At 40.3% G+C, this 22861-nt stretch overlaps 1 long non-coding RNA gene across 1 annotated transcript; it reads left to right on the forward strand.

Annotated features, from left to right (window-relative positions):
* The first annotated feature begins 7684 nt into the window (after positions 1-7684).
* On the forward strand, positions 7685-15425 carry LOC138759846 (uncharacterized). The gene is made up of 2 exons (XR_011355146.1): positions 7685-7930; positions 13345-15425. It is a non-coding gene; the product is annotated as an uncharacterized lncRNA (long non-coding RNA).
* The last annotated feature ends 7436 nt before the right edge of the window (positions 15426-22861 follow it).

A 22861-nucleotide genomic window follows, 5' to 3' on the forward strand; every position in this document is an offset into this window, starting at 1 on the left:
ACCCAAACTGCAGTTGCAGCAAAAACCATGCTCCATTCTGGTTAAGTTATTAAGATATCCAACAAGGGGGAAAAAAATTTGGAGCGTAAGGCCAGAAGAACAAAAGAAATTAAAGGTCCATTGGAACATAATAGGAACAAAATATTTTTCTGCCCAGACATAAGCTTTGAACTTTTAAAGAAGCACAAGGTGTTTAATCCAATAAAAGACACATTATGGAGAAAAGGTTACAATTTTGTCTTGTGACACCTGGCAGTGCTTCGTTGAACAAGTGCCAAATATTCAACAAGGAAAAGAGTAATCAACAGAACTAAGAGACATTTAAAGATAATATATATGTAAATATGTTTGGAGGTTAATAGTTGGATTATATAAAAGCTTTGTTTAAGTCTTTAAAAATATGTTGTAAATTCTCTGGGGGAGGGACAATCTGCAAAATCATTTGACAGTTGTGGTTTACACCGCAGTCCATAAAGTTAAGGGTGTTGTAGTTGTCCTGCAGGTCAACAAGGGCAACTCATTTAGGGAGGTTTTCTCTACGTTTTCCTTTCTACAGTTTCTTAGTCTTCTTATGGTTCTTAATTTTTTCAAAGTTTTTGGTCATCGTGTATAGTAAAATATATTAACTTTCAAGAGTATGGTTGAAGAGGAAGAGAGTTGGAGGATCTGAGAGGGTGGTATGTAGAAAAACAAGGGCTAACAGAATGAATATGTTGAAATTTATGACTATAAATATTAATGGAATACATAACCAAATTAAGAGAAAAAGATTATTGACATTACTAAAAAAGGAAAAAAATAGACATAATAATATTTGTTAAGGAAACACATGTAACAGAAGTAGAACATCTTAAATTGAAGAGAGACTGGGTAGGTCATGTGTTAGTGTCATCTTATAACTCAAAGGGTAGGGGGTAGCTATTTTAATTAATAAAAATCTGCCTATTAAAATAGAAAAATTAGTTACAGACCTAGCTTGGAGATATGTTATGATCATATGCCAGATTTACTCAGAATCCTATAACTTATTCAATGTATATGCACCTAATAAAGACAATCAGGAATTTATGCAAGACATTTTTCTACAATTATCAGGTACACAAGGGTATATCTTACTTGGTGGAGATTTTAATTTGTTTTGATCTGTTAGTAGATAAAACTGGGAAAAATACCAAAAAAAAATCAGCTAAATTTACATTAAAATAAAATAATAAACAAACCCAAAAGATAGAGATTATTCATATTATTATAAAAGACATAAGACCTACTCAAGGATTGATATGTTTTTACTGTCTGCTCAAGTACAAGGGAGAGTTCAAAATGTTGAATATAAAGCAAAACTGTTATCAGATCACTCTCCCTTATGGCTAACAATTGCTCTGGAGGATATTCCAACTAAAGGATATAGATGGAGACTTAATCCCATGCTGCTAAAAAGACAAGATTTTTGGGAATTTATAGAACAACAAATTAAAATATATTTTGATATGAATGGTAACTCTGTATCAGATAAATTTATATTATGGGATGCAATGAAAGCCTTTATTAGAGGGCAAATAATAAGTTATACAACCAAAATTAAAAAAGAACATTGCCAAGAAATAGAACAATTGGAAAAATATATAGTAAGTCTAGAGAAAGATTTAATGAAAGGAGAAGATATGGAAAAAAAGACAATTGACAGAGAAAAAAATTGAAATATGCTATGATACAAACATACTGGCATTTGAACAGCTAAAAGATAACTATGGAATATCACATGGTTCAATATTTTCATACTATCAATTAAAAATGTATTTAAAAGAAAAGCATGGAAATGATCTAAGGTTTCCAGAATGTAGGTGCTTTGAATATATAATCACGGACACTATGATAATTAAAAAGTTTATTACAAATATGTTCATCAAATTACAAAATAAAGGAAAAAATGAAGCAATATTTGGAGCCAAATACCATTGGGAAAATGATTTAAACATACAAATAAATAATGAAACTCTGAAGGAATTATGTGCAGATACCATGACAAATACAATAAATGCTCAGTATCGAATGATGCAATATAATTAGCTTCATAGACCATGTGTTACACCTCAAAAATTAAAAGCATGGAACTTGACATCATCTGACAAGTGCTTCTGATGTAAGCAAGAAATTGGTACAATAATGCATTCAATTTGGACATGTGCAAAAGTGAAACCATTTTGGGAATGTGACAGAATATAGATATGTTTTTGGGAGATAAATTGGGGCAGGTTTTAGTGTAGGTCACACGCAAACACTTTAAAACAGATCTTATTTAAAATACTGGAACTCTTCCCCATGCTAGACATGTCAGGGCTAACAGTCTTTGCAGAAGCTTTGGAGAGAGCCCAAGAGAATTCACTAAGGCAACAGATGAAAGAGCTTGTCGGAGCCACAAATTGCCATGTGGTTTTGCAAAGCAGAGAGAGTAAATGGGCTTTTTCTCTGTGTGTGTGTGTATGTGTGTGTGTGTGTGTGTGTGTGTGTGTGTGTGAGTGAGTGAGAGAGAGAGAGAGAGTGAAAAAGAGCAACACAGAGATCAGTTCTGCAGTGTTACAGTCAGCAGCAGCAACTGGAATTGGAACAGGACAAGCTGGCAAGCTTGTGGAAAACCCCATTTGGAAGATGGGTTGTGAGTTCTTAGTTCAGCCTGGTCAAAGCTCTTGTGGTTCATGCATGAGGAGAGGACTGGCTGTCTAATGTTTCACTTGAAATAAGAGAAACAAGAAGGAACTCTCTGGTGACCTGAAAGAAAGAGGTTATCATCTGGAGAACCCTGAGGGGGCAAGTTTTTTCAGCAAGACATTGAAGTGACTGGGTGTCCAGCGTACAACAAATCTCTCTCTGAAAACTGATGAGAACCTTCCTGAGCGGTAACCATTTATCTTTCAAGCACCAAAGCCTGGTGAACTTTATAAATTTTAAATTCTGTGCACAGTATAAGAATTGCCTGCAACCAGTGAACTTGGAGGAATGAGAAGTGAGATTGGACTGTGAATCAAATAACTTTTCTGAACTTACATACACGTGCGCTTAGAATTAGAAGTGGATTAAGTTAGGTTAGTTAAGTCAATAGTGATAAGTTAAAATGTGATTCTGTTTTCATGTTTAAAGATAATTAAAAGAAACTTTTGTTTAAGTAACCATTTGTTTTGGTGAATGTCTTTTACTGCTGGATTTTGGGGTCCTCTGGGCTCATAACAGGAAAAAATTGAAATATTAAATTCAATATTATATAGAATTACAAAAAAGTAGATACCAAAAATATTACTGTTAAGCAATATAAAAGATAAAAATTTAAAACTAAATTTAAATAGATTTCAAAAGCGATTTATCAAGATTGCATTAATGGCAGCAAGAAAATGCATAATAATAATGTGGAAAATGCAGCAGTGGCTCATAGAAATGAACAAATGTATTCCATTAGAGAAAATTACTTATAATTTAAGGTATAATTATGTTCAATATGAAAAAATTTGGGAACCATATGTAACATTTATTAGTAACCACCAACTTCAGGCCTCCAACTCTTAACGAGACTTGGTATATGTAAGGAAAAAGTGAATCACACAATATTTAGATGACACGCTTCTTCTTCTTGTCTTCATTTTTTTTTCTTTCAATCTGTTTCGGGGGGTGGAAGGGAAGGGATTGGGGAGAAAATGGAAAATGTCACCATGGAAATATACCTACTGAGTTTGCATAGATATTGTTAGAGATTTGTTATAAATTTTTTTTAAAAACATCATGGACAAATACTCCCGCTTCCCTTTCGCCATCCATCCCCTGCCCGGATATGACCTTGGCCACAGTCATAAAAGCACTACGCATCATCTTCACTCTGTTTGGGTATCCTTGCTTTCAATAGCGACCAGGGGTCCTCCTTTATGAGTGAGGAGCTGTGCCATTGCCTGTTGGCCAAGGGCATAGCTACAAGAAGGAGTATTATAATCCCCAGGGGAACGGGCAGGTAGAGAGGGAAAACATCACTGTTTGGAGGGCAGTTCTCTTAGCCATTAAATTGAAAGGACTGCCTACTTCCCAGTGGCAAGATGCTCTCCCTGAGGCGCTCCATGCTACTAGTCCCGTCTCTGTACAGCCATAAACGCAACACTACATGAAAGGCTCTTTTCCTTCCCCAGGAAATCGGCATCCGGAACCACTCTGCATCCTGGCTGACAAACCCTGGGCCCATACTGCTTTAAAGGCACATCAGACACAACAAAACTGACCCTCTGGTTGAGAAGGTCCACCCCCAATACGCCTACATGGAGTAGCAGGATGGTTGACAGAACACCGTCTGGCGCATACAGGAGGCCCCTCAACTGACTGGCCAATCCCCTCCCCCAGTAACTCAGAGCAACCGGCCCCACTATCGGTGCCTGAATTTGCATCCCAAACTCCAACCGACCTGAACAGCACCACGGTACCAACCCCCCTCCGCCACCAGAGGCACTGCCTATTGCAGAAGGCACCGCCCAAGAACTGACAGCTGTGCGACAGCTGGCCCTGGGATGGTCGCAGCGACAGACGAGACCACCGGACAGGCTGAATCTGTAAGTGACTTTGAAATATCACAAAGCTGCAATGAACACTAAACCACACCACCTCACTGGACTTTGTTTAAAAAGGAGGGGTGAATGTGGTGCTACCACTATGTATATATAATATATATATATATATATATATATGTATGTACTGTATGAGCTGGCCTGTCCTCTGAACCTGTGACTCCTCCCTCCCAGATATTCTCATAAAGGCTGTTACACCCAAATCCCTCCCTCAGTACCTGCCTTGGAACCGGACCAGCAACGTGCAAGCTGTGTTGACACTTTAAGGTGATTAAAACCTATTAATCATGATTTTCTGTCTGATTGTGGATTTTTTTTGGAAAATTTTATTTATAATTTTCATCAATACAACATAAATAATTCAATAATACAGTAATTATTGTAAGTTATACAAAATGATACAACAATTTTTAAATTTTCTCCCCAACCCCCTCCCTCCCAAAAGAAAGAAAAAGAAAAAGAACACCTCTTTCTACATATATAATATTATTAGCATATATAATATCCATTGATTAGTGCAGAGAACAAAACAAAGGACTCTACATCACCTTTGTTGACCTCACCAAAGCCTTCGACACCGTGAGCAGGAAAGGGCTTTGGCAAATACTAGAGCGCATCGGATGTCCCCCAAAGTTCCTCAACATGATTATCCAACTGCACGAAAACCAACAAGGTCGGGTCAGATACAGCAATGAGCTCTCTGAACCCTTCTCCATTAACAATGGCGTGAAGCAAGGCTGTGTTCTCGCACCAACCCTCTTTTCAATCTTCTTCAGCATGATGCTGAACCAAGCCATGAAAGACCCCAACAATGAAGGCGCTGTTTACATCCGGTACCGCACGGATGGCAGTCTCTTCAATCTGAGGCGCCTGCAAGCTCACACCAAGACACAAGAGAAACTTGTCCGTGAACTACTCTTTGCAGATGATGCCGCTTTAGTTGCCCATTCAGAGCCAGCTCTTCAGCGCTTGACGTCCTGCTTTGCGGAAACTGCCAAAATGTTTGGCCTGGAAGTCAGCCTGAAGAAAACTGAGGTCCTCCATCAGCCAGCTCCCCACCATGACTACCAGCCCCCCCACATCTCCATCGGGCACACAAAACTCAAAACGGTCAACCAGTTTACCTATCTCGGCTGCACCATTTCATCAGATGCAAGGATCGACAATGAGATAGACAACAGACTCGCCAAGGCAAATAGCGCCTTTGGAAGACTACACAAAAGAGTCTGGAAAAACAACCAACTGAAAAACCTCACAAAGATAAGCGTATACAGAGCCGTTGTCATACCCACACTCCTGTTCGGCTCCGAATCATGGGTCCTCTACCGGCACCACCTACGGCTCCTAGAACGCTTCCACCAGCGTTGTCTCCGCTCCATCCTCAACATCCATTGGAGCGCTCACACCCCTAACGTCGAGGTACTCGAGATGGCAGAGGTCGACAGCATCGAGTCCACGCTGCTGAAGATCCAGCTGCGCTGGATGGGTCACGTCTCCAGAATGGAGGACCATCGCCTTCCCAAGATCGTATTATATGGCGAGCTCTCCACTGGCCACCGTGACAGAGGTGCACCAAAGAAAAGGTACAAGGACTGCCTAAAGAAATCTCTTGGTGCCTGCCACATTGACCACCGCCAGTGGGCTGATAACGCCTCAAACCGTGCATCTTGGCGCCTCACAGTTTGGCGGGCAGCAGCCTCCTTTGAAGAAGACCGCAGAGCCCACCTCACTGACAAAAGGCAAAGGAGGAAAAACCCAACACCCAACCCCAACCAACCAATTTTCCCTTGCAACCGCTGCAATCGTGTCTGCCTGTCCCGCATCGGACTGGTCAGCCACAAACGAGCCTGCAGCTGACGTGGACTTTTTTACCCCCTCCATAAATCTTCGTCCGCGAAGCCAAGCCAAAGAAGGGAGAAGAAGAATAGAGGGGTGGGTAAGGTGGAGAAGGTGGATGGAATTTTATTCATAAAAGCCATTTATGGTTTCCAAATTTTATAAAAGATTTCAACTCGATTTCTTAAATTATATGTAATTATATCTAAAGGTATACTATTTTGCATTTCAATATGCAATCTGCCTAATAGTACCACCCTCTTTGTTTTCCACTACCGCTATACATTCCTTTGCAGACGCTACTGCTATACTTAAACATTTTTCTTGATATTTGTCCAATTTCAGTTTTGTATCTTTTTCATGTATATTCGCAAGAAAAAATATTCTTGGATCTTTTTGTATCTTTCTCTTCATAATTTGTCCTAATAATACACTTAAACCATTCCAAAACCTTTCCACCTTTTCACAGGACTAAACCAAATGTAAAAAAAATCCCCATTTCTTTGGTACATCAAAAACACTTATCTGAATAATTAGACGCAAGTCCATTTAATTTATGTGGAGTATAATTGATGAAAAAAATTATATTGAACCATTTGATATCTGCATTAACTGTATTTGTAATACTCTCGACAAAATTTTGACTATATTTCCTCTTGAATTGTATATTTAAATCTTTCTCCCATAGTAATTTTGATTTTTATAAATTGATTTTTGTGAAATATGGTTGGAGATGATTAAACTCGAACTAAACTCACACCATTCTAGGAAAAGATTTGGAATGCAAAGAATGTAGACGAGATCTTGAAAACAGACAATACTAGCTAATAGGCCTCTTCTTATCAGGAGCCCCAAGGATGCAAGGATCTGGTTCAGTGACCTAAGGTAGTCTATAGCTAGTACTGTGCTTGCTTAATAGAGACAGAATCTTAACTTAGATGCCCCTAAGGAGGGAATGAACTAATTAACATAACATGCAATGTATGAAGAGGGAGAAACTGAGTGATACCTGTATTGGTGGAAGGGAAAAGGAGAATGTTGTAATGTATTGGGATTCTGATTGGAAGAAGGTAAATGAAGGTGGGGTGATGTTGAGCATGGGACTGTACAAAAGAGTGATGATTCTGAACCTCTGGTGTGTCTCCAGACCAGGGACACCCGACTCTGCAGACTCGAAATAAAACTGAACCTGTTCTCCAAGACTTTGTCTCCAGAATAGTGATTGTGAACACTTTATATTTCACAAGGTTGGGGGACTCGTCCGGGATCCTCAACTCCCACCACTTGGCAACTGGCTATCGAAGAACGAGAAGGTGCATCCCACTGATTTCAGTGGTCTCTGATTTCCTTGCTTGCCGTCAACAGTTTGAGCAAGTGATATTCGGACAGGAGACACTGGAGAACAGGACCTAGGGAAGCTCCGGTAGAGGGAGTGGAACAGAAGAAGGGCCTCCGATAGGAGGAGTGGTTCGGTTGGGGCAACTCTCGTGCACGAGACCCGGGTAAGAAAAATTGACTATTAAGTACGACTCGGGCGACCGGGATTCTGTCAGGAGTGAGTGATCTGACAGGGATATGGGTAATAAGAGAACCCGAGAGAAGAAGGGATTCCAGAGTGGGGGTCCCGGTATTGACATTCTGCCTGACTGTCTGTTGGGGCGGATGTTAGGAAACTGGGGTCGGGGAAGGACCCAGGGAAAGACTAAGGAAACTATGATAAAGTTTTGTTATTACAAATGGCCTCAGACTCCGATTATGGGATCTTCGGTTTGGTGGCCCCGACTGGAGTCAGATGAAGATTGGATATGTCAGAAATTAAATTTATTCGTAAATGAAAGAAGTCCTTCCGACCCAGAGGAGTTAGATTATACAGCATGTTGGATCGGGGTGACCGAATTAAAATGTTTAAGGTTGCTGTGAAAAATGAGGAGGAAGATGAACCTCCCTGGGATCCTTTGAAGTACATGCCCCCACTGTATGACAATCAGAGGGGAGGGGAGAATCATCAGGATGCTGGTGATATCCCTCCCGAGGGACACCAACAGGTGAGAGAGTCCGATGGAGGGTTTGAGGCCTGTGCCCCGGGGCTGGAGGAGACAGGACAGAAGAGCTCGGACAGGCAGGAAAAGCATGAGAAAAAGAGAAGGGGATATTAGGAAACAGACCTGTAAAAGGGTCGGGTCGGAGAAAAAGGAATGTCTCTGGGGAGACTTCAGGGAACTTGGCAGTCCAGGACCGTGGTTGAATAAGAGCTCAGGGAGCTCAGTTCAGAGTTCAGGGAACTAGTCCAGTCAGGGACCGTTAGTGTGTTTGTGTGTATGTGTGTGCTCGGTGAGCTCAGGTTTTGGGAACCTGAGGTACAATGGGGAATTGTGTAGATGCAACTATCTGGAGGTTGAAAATATAATTGAAACATTCCTGAGACATTAAATAAAAGACTAGGGAGAGAAGGCTGGCCGTTGGGGGATACTTGGGATGATAAAGATCCCATTGGAAAGTGGCACCTGTGTGATAGTACAGATCTATCACCAATGTATATAGTGTATATAGTTACAGTATCTAGACTGTGCTTACAGCGATTGGCTGAGAGCTAAGCCACGCCTACTGTCTGGGCCTTAAAGGGTTGTATCCCTAGCCAGGTTGGATCATTCCGGACTGGTCGACCACCTGTGAAGAGCTTCTGTCTTTTGCTAATAAAAGTCTTGGTTTGGATCAACAAGTCTTTGGTTCTTTCGACAAGCTCTACAACCTGTTAGCAAAGAAAGAAAAGAGATAGGTTTGCAGGTTGCCAAACTAACACTGTAAAATTGGCAGAAGGGGGGACAGTAAACCTATGGATGTCCTCCAGAAAGAATGTACGCATAGAAAGGAGCAGGACAGGAAAAATCAGGAAAGGAAAAAAAGCAAAGGGTAGGCAAGAGAAGTCTCCTGCCCAGGAGGATAAACAAAGACTATGTAATCAAATGGAAGTCCTAAGGCTGATGGAGGAGGGAGAGACAAGTGAGCCCGAGTACTCCTCGGGGACCCCCTAAGGACCACCACTAGCATATCATCTGCCTGTATCTAGACCCCTAGCCAGCAATACCCAAAGTATTTTCGGATACTGTTGGTGCTCGAACCCAGAGCCATGATAAATCATCCAGCCACTGTAACAAAGAAGTTAAGATTTAAAGTCTGTGGAAAATTCTAGAAGCTTTTGTTAAAACACATTTGTCTGCATGTGCACAGTTTAAAAATTAAGCTGTTCTCAGTGAGGACAGAGAGAACTCAGCATAAAAACATAAGATACCAGCCAGGCAAATTGGCAGGAAGCCCAGAAGAAGGGATAACGCAGCCAGTTTGTGCAGAATACTACAGAGCAGAGAACGAAGACAGCCAGGAATACTCTTAAAGGGGCCACACAAGATACCAATTTGTTTGCAATTTAAAGTTGAACACATACCCATGATAAAGATGTGATTTCTTAACTTAATGAGGCAGCAGATAAAGTATCTAAAGGGTTATCAGGATTGGAACCCCAAAGATTTAGTTCAACATGAGTCCTCCTCAATGAGCCTTATACCTTCCATCCAGGAGATTAGACTCCACCAGAGAGATGCCTCTGATAGAGAAATCGAGCGATGGAAATGTTCCGGTTGTTATTATGTTGATGTACTTGAATTTTGGGTAACCCCAGCAGCCAGGGTGTTACTATTGTGGGAAAGTGGGACATTTCAAACAGGAATGTCCTGAATTAAAGAGGGAAAGGGATGCTATCCCTTGGATGACTTTTGGGGAGGATTAAAGGTATCAGGGGTTTCTTCCAGGTGGGATCCAATAAAGAGGATGCCGTTTTTCTGGTGGACATAGAGGCCACTAGATCATCATTAAACGTTATACCGGAGGGAGTTAAATTCACTAGTCCATAATTAAAGGTTTCGGGAGTAGGGGGTCTGTGTGAAGTATCAAGACAGGGAGGCAATTGAAGACCTGATTCTGGTTCCCCAAGCTGGGGTGAATCTGATGGGACGAAATCTGCAAATTAGACTAGGAGTCGGTACCGCTCCAGTGGAAGGACGTATAATGGTGAAATTGTACCTGTTGAGAGAAGAGGATATCCAGGAAATTGGGGACTGTGTCTGGGCCGGAGATGGAAACAGGGGAGGACTGCAAATAACCCCACTCAAAATAACCCTAAAGGAGGGATTCCAGCCAGTATGGTGAAACAGTATCTTATTTCAGTAGAAGGACGAAGAGGCCTTCAGCCGGTTATTGAAAATTTGCTGCGAGATGGAATGCTAGAAAGTTGCATGTCCCCTTATAACACCCCTGTCCTCCCTGTATGGAAAATGGATGGGAATTTCCGCTTGTTCCAGGATCTACGAGTATTAAATAAGATTGTTCAGACATAACATCCAGTAGTCCCAAACCCCTATAACATATTGAATCAAATTCCCCCGGAAACAAGAGGTTTAATGTTATAGATTTGAAAGATGCTTTTTGAAGTTGCCCCTTGGGTGAGAATAGTTGGGACTTGTTTGCATTCGAGTGGGAGGACCTTCACTCGGGAAGAAAACAGCAGTATCGATGGACAGTCCTCCCCCAAAGGTTTACAGAATCTCCCAATCTATTTGGACAAGTTTTAGAGCAAGTATTAGAAGAACCCCCAACCACTACAGGAAGACAGTTAATACAGTATGTAGACGACCTGTGATTTCAGGAACAAAGGAAAATGAAGTACATGAATCCACTATTGAGTTGCTAAACTTCTTGGGAGAGAAAGGGTTAAGAGTTATAAGAACAAACTGCAATTCGTGGAACAGGAAGTAAAGTATTTGGGACACTTGATTAGTCAAGGGAAAAAGAGAATCGGACCTGAATGAATTGCTGGTATCACCGGTCTGCCTATACCTAAAAAGAAGATAAGGAAGTTCTCGGATTAATTGGGTATTGCCGACTGCGGATAGATAGATACGCACAGAAAGTCCGATTCTTAGATGAAAAACTGGGAAGCAAAAAAGAAAATGTGGAGTGGAACCTAGAGGAACAGCAGGAATTTAATCGCTTGAAGAAAGACTTGATTAATGCTCCAGTCCTGGCTTTGCCTGATATTAATCAGCCTTTCCACTTGTTTGTAAATGTGGAAAAAGGGATAGCTTTGGGGGTGCTAGCTCAGAAAAGAGGAGGCCAAAGGCCTCAAAAATGTTGGACCCAGCATCACGAGGGTGGCCAGAATGCATTCAAGCAGTAGTAGCCACGGCAGTATTAGTGGAAGAAAGCCAAAAATTTACCTTTGGAGGGAGTCTGGTTGTATTCACTCCCCACACTGTCAGAAGCATTTTAACTCGGAAGTCTCACAGATAGTTGACAGACTCGAGAATTTTAAAGTATGAAGCAATCTTAATGGAAAAAGATGACTTAACAATTTGTACAGATAAAAGTCTGAACCCTTCACAGATCCTGTATTCGTCAGGAGAAGCTAAAGAACCAGAGGACTCAGGGCATGACTGTAGCGAGGTGGTCGAGCTGCAAATGAAAAGTCGAGATGACTTAGAAGAGGAGTCCCTCTCGGAAGGACAATGGTGGTTCATAGATGGATCGTCGAGCTGTATAGATGGAAAGAGATGCAGCGGATATGCTTATCGTTGATAGAGTTACCAGAACCAAGGTGGAAACTGGGCATCTGCCCAGCAGCTGGCCAGTCAGTCCTGCAAGTTGTATGGCCTAATGAGAACCCTGGAACTGTTGGAAGGGCAGGAAGGTACCATATATACAGATTCGAAATATGCATTTGGAGTGGTACACACATTTGGGAAAATTTGGAAAGAACGGGGGATGATAACAGCAAGAGGAAAAGAACTAGCTCATGAGCAACTAATTGAAAAGACTTTGGAAGCATTAATCAAATCAGAAAGAATTGCCATAGTACATGTACCAGGACATCAGAAGGGGAACTCACTGGAAGTGCAAGGAAATCAGATGCTGATGAACTTGCCCGACAAGCGACACGATCAGGAACAGTGCATCCACATGATGGCTCTGATACCTCACAGAGAAGGGCTGAAGAAGGTGTCTATCTTTTCCCTCCCTGAAGAAGAACAAATGGAAAAGATGGGAGCAAAGAAGATGGAAGATGGAAAATGGTGGCTCCCTGATGGAAGACAATTGTTAAATAAAGAAATCACCCAGCAGATACTAGGGGAACTGCACTCACGCTCTCACTGTGGAGCGCAAGCTCTGTGTGATGCATTCTTACGAACTTATGTCTGCAGAGGAGTCTATACCCTTGCAAGACAGACAGTGAACCGCTGTGTGATCTGTTTAAAGGTTAATGAGAAAGTTATGAAAGCTATGCCTGGAGGAGGACAACCTTTAGCAATCCGGCCGTTTCAGTGGATACAAGTGGATTTCACCGAACTCCCTAAGGTCCAGCGATGGAAATTTCTACTAGTAATAGTGGACCACTTCATGAGATGGGTCAAAGCATTCCCCACCGTCAATGCCACTGCACAAGCAGTGGCAAAAATAATTGTGGAACAAATTGTACCCCAATATGGAATAGCCAAGTCCATCGATTCAGATCGGGGAACGCACTTGGTTTCTAAAATTCACAGCCTGGTCTGTGAAGCCTTAGAGATAGAATGGAAGCTGCATACACCATGGGATCCACAGAGTTCAGGAAGAGTGGAGCGAATGAATGCCACTTTAAAAAGGCAAATTACAAAACTAAAAGAAGAGACTAAATTACCCTGGACCAAGAGCTTACCGATAGCTCTTCTCAGAATTCAGACAGCCCCACGATAAGACATTAGAATATCCCCTTACGAGATGTTATTTGGACTCCTATATTTGGGGTAGGTAGAAGGAATACTTACAGTTGAAAGTAATGATGTGTTTTTAAGGAACTATTTATTGGCAGTCTTTCGTTCTCTTGCAGATTTAAAAGCTAAGGGTCTGCTGGCGCAGAGCCCTCCTCTGGATTTCCCTATCCACTCTGTGAATGCTGGTGACTGGGTCCTGATCAAATTGAGGAAAGAAGAAAAGCTTCAGCCCCAGTGGAACGGACCATATCTGGTACTGTTGACCACAGAAACAGCGGTCTGAACAAAGGAAAAGGGGTGGACTCACGCTTCAAGAATAAAGGGACCAGTGGACCCACCACCAGCCACAGAGGGAAAGAAAGAGGAGTAAAAGGGGACAGAAAAGAAAATTACAATAATGAAACTTTTACGCTTACTATCTCAATTTGTACTTATACATATCATAGTTTTGCATGTTGAACCTAAAAATTCTTTTATCTCCGTATGTACTAATTATGCTAAGAACCAAAATCAAACAGATTGTTGGGTATGTGCAAAAATACCACACCATGGCAAGTCAGGAGTCCCCTTAGTAGCAGTCCCTCTCTCCCTACACAAATTATTTGATATATACACCTTGCCCAGCAACAGTGATCCAACTACTGAAGATCAATACAAAGGGTGGTCGATACGACCAAAACCAACAAGGTCAGCAATGACTCAATCTGGAGAGTTGCTTCCTTTTGAGGAGGGACTCAAAAATACAACTTGCCTCTGTAAATGTAAATCGATCTGTCCCAGACCAACTAGGAGTTTCCAATTGCATGCAGAATTTAACCATCACACAACTGTGAATTCCACAGCCTGTAAATGGCACATATTGGGTGTGTGGACGTAAAATTTATTCATGGTTACCCGGGGAAAAGGAATTTTGGAATCAGACAAAAGGGTTTAAATTGACCCGTAAAAGTTGGAGTGGATTTTGTTACCTGGCCTACTTAATTCCCCATGTCCGTGTTCTTAACCACCTACCTGTACTAGTCTCATCCCATGGGCAAAGCAAAAGAAGGGTGACTGAAGGCGATCGTCTCATGTGGATGTTTTTCCTGGCATATGGAGCCACACGAGCTGGGGTTCAGATTCAAGAATTAGCAGCCACCTTAGATGAACTAGTAAATGCTACAGACCTGGTGCTTGGGGAAGGCCAATCTCAAGTGTGGGCAATAACTACAGAAATGGCCGCCATTCGACTTACAGTCCTCCAAAATCGCATGGCCCTTGATTTTATTTTAGCAGAGCGAGGGGGGACTTGTGCTTTAATTGGGTCTGAATGTTGCACATACATCCCGGATGAATCAGCTAATATCTCAGATTTGGCGGTCCATATTAAAAAGTTAGAGAGAAAATCCGGGAGGCTGGAGACAAATATCAAAAAAGAGGTGTATGGGGTGATTGGACATGGGGAAATGGGAATTTTGGAGGTTGGGGGCCATGGTTAATGCACCTTGCATTATATGGTTTAATGATCATAGTGGGTTTATTTATTGGATTGGCCATCCTACGATGTGTTGTTACCAGATTAATCTACTCAGCTACTGGAGTGAAGCAGATGGTATTAAAAAAAACCATGGCAGATGAACAACGACAAATTCAACTCAAGTTACAACAATTTGAGGAAACAATAATGCAGTTTAATCAAAAATACATGGTAAAGAGAAAAGGGAGGAATTGTGAAATATGGTTGAAGATGATTAAACTCGAACTAAACTCGCACCATTCTAGGAAAAGGGATGGAATGCAAAGAATGTAGATGAGAGCTTGTAAACAGACAATACTAGCTAGTAGGCCTCTTCTTATCAAGAATGCAAGGATCTGGTTCAGGCTGGTACAGTGACCTAAGGTAGTCTATAGCTAGTACTGCGCTTGCTTAATAGAGACATGAAAATTAACTTAGATGCCCCTAAGGAGGGAATGAACTAATTAACATAACATGCAATGTATGAAGAGGGAGAAACTGAGTGATACCTGTATTGATGGAAGGGAAAAGGAGAATGTTGTAATGTATTGGGATTCTGATTGGAAGAAGGTAAATGAAGGTGGGGTGATGTTGAGCGCGGGACTGTACAAAAGAGTGATGATTCTGAACCTCTGGTGTGTCTCCATACCAGGGACACCCGACTCTGCAGACTCGAAATAAAGCTGAACCTATTCTCCAACACTTTGTCTCCAGAGTAGTGATTGTGAACACTTTATATTTCACAATTTTGCTTGTAGTTTCTTGTAATTTTATTTACATATTAATAATAATAGGTTATTAATCTGTTATTATACCTTGTTTAATTATGGTTGATTGGTAGTACAATTGACACCCAGGAACTTGAAGTTCTTGAACTCTCCATGACTGATCCCTCGATGAGGACGAGATCATGTTCTCCTGACTTCCTCCCGAAGTCCAGAATCATCTCCTTGGTTTTGCTAATGTTGAGCGCAAGATTGTTGTCGTTAATCCACTCAACGAGCTGATCTATCTCCCTCCTGTATGCTTCCTCAATGCCATTTGTGATTCTTCCAACAACTCTGGTGTCATCAGAAAATTTATAGTCATGGGTGTATAGTGTGTAGAGCAGTGTAAAGCATGCATCCTTGAGGTGCGCCTGTGTTCATAGTCAGTAAAGACAATATGTTGTTTCCAATTCATTCAGACTGTGGTCTTCTGATAAGAAGGTCAAGGATCCAGTTGCAAGGATGCAGAAGCTCAGGGTGTGGACCTTCTTGACCAACACTGAGGGAATAATGGTATTGAAGGTCAAGTTGTAGTTGATGAAGAGCAGCCATATATATGATTGCTGTTTTCGAGGAAATCCAGAGCAGAGTGAAGAACCAGTGATATTGCATCTGCTGTGGAGCGGTTGTGACGATAGGCAAATTGCAATGGGTCCAGACTTTTGCTTAGGTATATGTTAATTCTGGCCATGACCAACCTCTCAAAGCATTTAATCATGTTAGATGTTACTGCTACTGGATGATAGTCATTGAGGCAGCTCACAATGTTCTTTTTGGGCACCAGGATGATTTATGCCCTTTTAAAGCAGGTGGGAATGTTTTACTGTAGCAATGAGACGTTGAAAATGTCTGTGAACATCTGGCTAGTTGGTTGGCACAGATTTTCAGTACTCTGCCAGGTATGCCATCTTTATAGATGTCACTTCCCAGCTCCTAATATTTCCCAATCTCAAAACATGTAATCTTCCAAGAAATGTAAGCCTTGATATTCTGAATTGCATCTTACTCATCCAAATAAATCAAGCTTCATAATTGCAGCTGTAAATAGCATTTTTTTGTTGATAAACATTTTCATAGCTTCATACTTCATAATGATGAGTAAAACATAGCATATTGTAAAAGATAAGAATACTCAACTTCAAACAAATATAAATGAATTAAAATGATAATAAATGATTAATAATGAATAATAATGATAAATTCAAAGAAAAGTTTCTCGAGTGAGCTTATTCTCCTTCCATGGTTATTCCAAGAATGAGAATGTTCGGATATTACAGCATATTATGTTATGGTAACTATGGGAACAATACAAAATAACAATCTTTCTTGAAGAGAAAGTGAAAAAACAACCACAAATCATAAACACAAGGTATTAACCTTTACAATCACGGCCTGATGCCTTGTGTGGGTTCATCCTCTTAATGATGTTCTGATGTCAGACTCAGATACAGAAATCACAGGGTCCTCAGCCTTTGCAGGGATTCTAGTAGGCACTGTTGGGTTCTTCTTCTCAAAGCAGTCTTGGAGGTGTTTAGTTCATTGGGTAATATATGGTGTTTGCCCTCACTTTGTAGCATGCAATGGCCTGCACTCCCTGCCATAGTTGGTGTGTATTTGTCTCTAGCTTCCTCTGGAATTGCCACCGTACTTATGAGATAGCCTTCTGTGATGTTTCTTCTATTGTGATAAAGAAACTTGAGTTCTTTTGTATTACTTATATTTTATTATCAACTAATGAGCCTGTGAGACACATCCATTTTCTGCATCTAGCCCGAGGTGAGACATTCCATTTCTGATGCCCTCTAGTGGTCAGGAGGATCACCAACTCCCAATCACCTCATCCTCTTTCCTTAAGATGTTCAATCTAGCAACATTACATGATAATACAGTACAGGAGTCCCTTTACACCACTTTGCTTTTATGAAAGACCTACAATAGTACCTGTTTTCACTAACTGAAAGAAATCTAAAGAGGATTTTCGCTTTTACGGAAAAAAGTGAAAAGCAAAAATAGTGTTCAGCGTTTGTTTCATAGCGAGCCAATATAGAGGCAGCATGCACACAGAGCAGCAAGAATGATGCCACCAAGTTCCTTTCCCTGGAACTACACTCAGCATCTCAGCATCAAGCTGCCATAGCTTTGAATTGTGTCTGTGAGCATCTGTGGTTTATCTTTATTTTGTGTATCCATTAACAAGATGTGTCCTAAGGTATCAGAAAAGCCTAAGAAAGCTTGTAAGAGTGTTACACTTAGCGTAAAACTAGACTGGGAATGCTTAAAAAATTTCCATATAAATTTCTGGTAACTTCTTCTTTGCTTTATGCCATTTTGGCTTGCGAAAGGTTTCATAGAAATGCTCTACATTTGGATAGTGGGGGAAACCTGTATTAATTTCAGTTTAAAGTTAAACACAAACATCAAAAACCTTTTAAATGTGCAGTTCTTTTTTACTTTTTGAGATACTGCCTCTCCTATGCTTTGATACCGTGTGTGGATCTTCTCAACAAGGGTGAATATGTCAGCTCCACTGGTCCATGACTGTCTAGCACTGGTGGTGTTTCCTATACAGGCTGGATCTTCTGCATTTGTCTGTCCTTACAGTGTCACTGGTGTTTTCAGCAGTCTCTTTCGATTCCTCCTCAGTATTTGACCATCCTCTGTTCGGACAGTGTAAGATCTTAGATTTAAATCCTCCAGAACAGTGGCCTTCTTGTTCCAGGTGTTGGAATATCTGATTCTCACTGTAATGTGTTGTGCCAGTGGCCATAAGCTTCTTGTTGACTTGTCATAGTTTGCTTTTTGTCTCCTTTCCAGATTTTGTTTCCATTTGACATCTCTATTCTTGTTTGGGTCTGCAGAGTAGGGAAGTGTAGTGCATAGTCTATGCCCATCAGGAGCTCTGCAGGTGACGTGCCATGTTCAAGTGGTGAAGCTCTGTAACTCAACAGAGCCACTGTCTAGTGCTTTCTTTTTTTTAAATTTTTTTTATTTTTCACACCATAAATCACATTAGCCATGATACACACTTTTTCTTTTTCACACATATACAGTGACTTTTTCTCCCCCCCCCCTCCTCCCAAGCCACCCCCCCACCCCCCCCCCTCCCATCCATTTTAGGTATACAATCTAGGTTACATTAAACCAGTCAGACAATGTTGTCATTCAACAAAAATACACCAGAAATTCTACTGAGTCCATTCTTTTCTTTCCTTCTCCTTCCATCAACTTAGGTAATGATTGTCCCCGGTAGGTTTTCGCTATTGTATTTAATGTAAGGCTCCCATATTTGTTCGAATATTTCAATATTATTTATTAAACTATATGTAATTTTTTCTAATGGAATACATTTATTCATTTCTATATACCATTGTTGTATTTTCAGATTATCTTCCAATTTCCATGTTGACATAATACATTTTTTTGCTACGGCTAGAGCTATCTTAACAAATCTTTTTTGTGCATCCTCCAAATCAATTCCAAATTCTTTGTTTTTTATGTTACTTAGGAGAAAGATCTCTGGATTCTTTGGTATATTGTTTTCTGTTATTTTATTTAATATCTGATTGAGATCTTCCCAAAATTTTTCTACTTTCTCACATGTCCAGATTGCATGAATTGTTGTTCCCATTTCTTTTTTACATCGAAAACATCTATCAGATACTGTTGGGTCCCATTTATTTAACTTTTGAGGTGTAATGTATAGTCTGTGTAACCAGTTATATTGTATCATACGTAGCCTCGTATTTATTGTATTTCTCATCGTTCTAGAACATAATTTTGTTGGGGTCTTTCATGGACCCCAATGAAGACGCTGTTTACATCCGGTACCGCACGGATGGCAGTCTCTTCAATCTGAGGCGCCTGCAAGCTCACACCAAGACACAAGAGAAACTTGTCCGTGAACTACTCTTTGCAGACGATGCCGCTTTAGTTGCCCATTCAGAGCCAGCTCTTCAGCGCTTGACGTCCTGCTTTGCGGAAACTGCCAAAATGTTTGGCCTGGAAGTCAGCCTGAAGAAAACTGAGGTCCTCCATCAGCCAGCTCCCCACCATGATTACCAGCCCCCCCATATCTCCATCGGGCACACAAAACTCAAAACGGTCAACCAGTTTACCTATCTCGGCTGCACCATTTCATCAGATGCAAGGATCGACAATGAGATAGACAACAGACTCGCCAAGGCAAATAGTGCCTTTGGAAGACTACACAAAAGAGTCTGTAAAAACAACCAACTGAAAAACCTCACAAAGATAAGCGTATACAGAGCCGTTGTCATACCCACACTCCTGTTCGGCTCCGAATCATGGGTCCTCTACCGGCACCACCTACGGCTCCTAGAACGCTTCCACCAGCGTTTTCTCCACTCCATCCTCAACATCCATTGGAGCGCTTACATCCCTAACGTCGAAGTACTCGAGATGGCAGAGGTCGACAGCATCGAGTCCACGCTGCTGAAGATCCAGCTGCGCTGGATGGGTCACGTCTCCAGAATGGAGGACCATCGCCTTCCCAAGATCGTGTTATATGGCGAGCTCTCCACTGGCCACCATGACAGAGGTGCACCAAAGAAAAGGTACAAGGACTGCCTAAAGAAATCTCTTGGTGCCTGCCACATTGACCACCGCCAGTGGGCTGATAACGCCTCAAACCGTGCATCTTGGCGCCTCACAGTTTGGCGGGCAGCAACCTCCTTTGAAGAAGACCGCAGAGCCCACCTCACTGACAAAAGGCAAAGGAGGAAAAACCCAACACCCAACCCCAACCAACCAATTTTCCCCTGCAACCGCTGCAATCGTGTCTGCCTGTCCCGCATCGGACTTGTCAGCCACAAACGAGCCTGCAGCTGACGTGGACTTTTTACCCCCTCCATAAATCTTCGTTCGCGAAGCCAAGCCAAAGAAAGAAAAGAGAACATAATTTATCCCATGTTTCCTTTTTTATCTTTATATTTAAATCTTGTTCCCATTTTTGTTTAGTTTTACCATTTGTTTCCTCATTCTCCTTTTCTTGCAGTTTAATATACATATTTGTTATAAATCTTTTGATTAACATTGTATCTGTAATCACATATTCAAGGTTACTTCCCTCTGGCAAACTCAAATTGCTTCCTAATTTATCCTTCAAGTAGGATCTCAGTTGGTAATATGCCAGCGCTGTATCTCCAGTTATATTGTACTTATCTCTCATTTGTTCAAAGGATAAGAATCTACTTCCTGAAAAACAATTTTCTATTCTTTTAATCCCTTTTTTTTCCCATTCTCTAAAGGAAAGGTTATCTATTGTAAAAGGGAGTAACTTATTTTGCGTCAATATTAGTTTTGGTAATTGATAATTTGTTTTATTTCTTTCTACATGAATCTTCTTCCAAATATTGAGGAGATAATGTAATACTGGAGAACTTCTATGTTGTACCAATTTTTCATCCCATTTATATAATATGTGTTCAGGTATCTTTTCCCCTATTTTATCTAATTCTAATCTCGTCCAGTCTGGTTTTTCCCTTGTTTGATAAAAATCTGATAGGTATCTTAATTGTGCGGCTCTATAATAATTTTTAAAGTTTGGCAATTGTAAGCCTCCTTGTTTATACCCTTCTGTTAATTTATCTAGTGCTATCCTCGGTTTCCCCCCTCTCCATAAAAATTTCCTTATTATTTTCTTTAACTCTTTGAAGAATTTTTCTGTCAGTTGTATTGGCAATGCCTGAAATAAGTATAATATCCTTGGAAAAATGTTCATTTTAATACAGTTTATCCTTCCTATTAGTGTTAGTGGTAAATCTTTCCAATGCTCTAAATCGTCCTGTAATTTTTTCATTAGTGGATAATAATTGAGTTTATATAATTGGCCGAGATTTTTGTTTATTTGTACACCTAGGTATCTTATTGCCTGCATTTGCCATCTAAATGGAGATTCCTTCTTAAATTTTGAGAAATCCGCATTATTCATAGGCATTGCTTCACTTTTATTTACGTTTATCTTGTAACCCGACACTTCTCCATATTCCTTCAATTTCTTATATAATTCTTTTATTGATAGTTCTGGTTCTGTTAAGTACACTATAACATCATCCGCAAATAGACTGATTTTATATTCCTTGTCTTTTATTTTTATTCCTTTTATATTATTATCTATTCTTATCAATTCTGCTAGTGGTTCTATAGCTAACGCAAACAATAAAGGTGATAGTGGGCATCCCTGCCGCGTTGACCTGCTTAAGTTAAATTGCTTTGATACATGTCCATTTACTGTCACTTTCGCTAACGGTCCCTTATATAATGCTTTAATCCAATTAATATACTTCTCCGGTAAACTGAATTTTTGCAATACTTTGAACAAATAATTCCATTCTACTCTGTCGAAGGCCTTCTCTGCGTCTAAAGCAACTGCTACTGCAGGTGCTTTATTTCCTTCTACTGCATGAATTAAGTTAATAAATTTACAAATATTGTCTGTTGTGCGTCTTTTTTTGATAAATCCAGTTTGGTCTAAATTTACCATTTTCGGTACCTGCTCTGCTAATCTGTTTGCTAATAGTTTAGCTATTATCTTATAATCTGTGTTTAGTAAAGATATTGGTCTATATGACGCTGGTGAGAGTGGATCTTTCCCTTGTTTTAGTATTACTGTAATTATTGCTGTTTTACATGAATCTGGTAAGCTTTGTGTTTCATCAATCTGGTTGATTACATCCAGGAGGGGCGGAATTAATAAGTCTTTAAATGTTATGTAGAATTCTATTGGAAATCCATCCTCTCCTGGTGTCTTATTATTTGGTAATTTTTTTATTATCTCTTGTATTTCTACTGTTCCAAATGGTTCTGTTAATTTATTTTGTTCCTCTATTTGTAGTTTTGGTAGTTCAATTTTAGTCAAAAATTCATCTATTTTCCCTTCTTTCCCTTCGTTTTCAGTTCGGTATAATTGTTCATAGAATTCTCTAAAGTTTTCCTTAATTTCTTTTGGATTATATGTAATTTGTTTGTCTTTTTTCCTTGATGCCAATACCATTTTCTTAGCTTGTTCTGTCTTAAGCTGCCATGCTAGGATTTTGTGCGCTTTTTCACCCAGTTCATAATATTTCTGTTTTGTCTTCATTATATTCTTCTCTACCTTATATGTTTGTAATGTTTCTTATTTTATTTTTTTATCCGCCAATTATCTTCTTTTAGTTGTATCTTCCTTCATTGTTAATTTTTTTTCTATATTTACTATTTCCCTTTCCAACTGCTCTGTTTCCTGATTATAGTCCTTCTTCATCTTGGTTACATAACTTATTATTTGCCCTCTAATGAATGCTTTCATTGCATCCCATAGAATAAACTTATCTTCCACTGATTCCGTATTTATTTCAAAATACATTTTTAATT

Source organism: Narcine bancroftii, chromosome 4 (genome assembly GCF_036971445.1).
Source record: "Narcine bancroftii isolate sNarBan1 chromosome 4, sNarBan1.hap1, whole genome shotgun sequence".
NCBI lineage: Eukaryota > Metazoa > Chordata > Chondrichthyes > Torpediniformes > Narcinidae > Narcine > Narcine bancroftii.